The sequence below is a fragment of the Ictalurus punctatus genome, unplaced genomic scaffold, assembly GCF_001660625.3.
Source record: "Ictalurus punctatus breed USDA103 unplaced genomic scaffold, Coco_2.0 tig00163740, whole genome shotgun sequence".
Lineage (NCBI taxonomy): Eukaryota > Metazoa > Chordata > Actinopteri > Siluriformes > Ictaluridae > Ictalurus > Ictalurus punctatus.
In genome coordinates, this window is record NW_026521187.1 from 90,001 (window position 1) to 91,757 (window position 1,757).

The 1,757-nt window shown below is 47.9% G+C and overlaps 1 pseudogene; it reads left to right on the top strand.

The window, feature by feature from the left end:
• Nucleotides 1-1,129, top strand: part of LOC128632694 (transcription initiation factor TFIID subunit 1-like) — an 11,856-nt pseudogene extending 10,727 nt beyond the window's left edge.
• The last annotated feature ends 628 nt before the right edge of the window (nucleotides 1,130-1,757 follow it).

Below are 1,757 nucleotides of genomic sequence, written 5' to 3' on the forward strand. Positions count from 1 at the left end.
TCCTCACAAGTCGATCCACGCAGGAGGACGGACCGATGGTCACTCGTCCTCCATCCTGGAGAGCATCATCACGACATGAGAGACCACCCCAATGTACACACACACACACACTTGTCCATAATCAATAGGCAATGAATGGTTGTCATGGTACCGGTTATTAAGTGTGTGCACTACAGGTTCTGGTTATTTTTTTGGGGCACATGTGGTTTGGGACACAACCTGTGTGTGTGTGTGTGTGTGTGGTGTTTGTGTGTGTGTGTGTTGTGTGCGCGTGCGCAGACGTACCCGTTCCACACACCGGTGAACAGTAAGCTGGTGAAGGATTATTATAAGATCATCACTCGGCCGATGGACCTGCAGACACTGCGTGAGAACGTGAGGAAGCGTCTGTACCCATCCCGAGAGGAGTTCAGAGAGAGCGTGGAGCTCATCGTCAAAACAGTGCCACGTACAAACGGTAACACACAAACACACACGCCAATGCGCACACACACACTGGCCTTGAAATTATATGAAACTTTCCTGTAAGATTTAGTGGACATCATTGCTGCAGATTCTGAATTGGGCTCAAGAAGTAAAAAGGAAAGGCTAGCGATGGTCACACCACTTAAGCCCCGCCCCTGTCAATCTGTTGACGCCTGTTATTGTCACTGAGCAAAATCAGGATGTGCATCATATGACTGGACAGTAACTATCCCTTTTGTGTGTGTTGTGTGTGTTGTGTGTTGTGTGTGTGTGTGTGTGTGTTGTGTGTGTGTGTGTATCAGGAGCGAAACATCCTCTGACGCAGGTGGCTCAGTCCATGCTGGACCTCTGTGATGAGAAACTGAAAGAGGTAAAAAAACAAAACGAAACATTCTGCTGTGTGTGAGTGTTACACACCGCTAGTTTCTATTTATTTATCCTGTCTGCTGTGTTAATCGTGTGTGTGTGTAGAAGGAGGAGCGTCTGGTACGCCTGGAGAAGGCGATTAACCCGCTGTTGGATGATGATGATCAGGTCGCCTTCTCCTTCATCCCTCGACAACATCGTCACTCAGAAGATGATGGCCGTGCCTGAGGTGAGTGACCACTTCCTGTCCCGCCCCCTCACCGATATGACCTGGCAGCAGTCGGCTGTGTATGATGTGGTGAGTTCGGAGGTGGGGTGCAGGTTTGACTCTCGCCGTGTCTCTGTATGAGAATAACACACCCCTCTGCCAGCCAATCAAGAAACAAGGATTTCACTTTGATCCTGCTCTAATTGCTTTTTTATTACAAAAGTGACAAGAACAAAGTGTCATAACTCCTCCCAGAGGATGCTGTCACCATAGCAACCATGACAGCATAGCAGATAAAAGATAGTTAAAGCGCCCCTATTATTACTTTTTCACATGTTCCATTTCATGTAGTGTGTTCTAGAGCTGAACAGAAGAAGGAAGCGATTCTGAACAGCTGAAACGAATCGTCAGTAATTCCAGATTTACTTGATCTTGGATGCATAGAATCCTACTGTGTGAGACCTTTAAAACCAAATCAGACATGTTCGTATGCAGCGTAACAGGGGCTCCTTAAGATTTAGTGATGAGGCTGTGAAAACAGCGCCCCCGTGTGGACAAATGCTGTAACATGGAATTATCACACTGTCCTTCACCTTCTCTCTCTTTCCCCTCCCCTCTCCTCTTTCTCTCTTCCCCCCCCTCTCTCTCTTCCCCCCTCTCTCTCTTTCCCTCTCTCTCTCTCTCCAATCTCGCTCTCTCTCTCCTCTCTCTCTCTCTC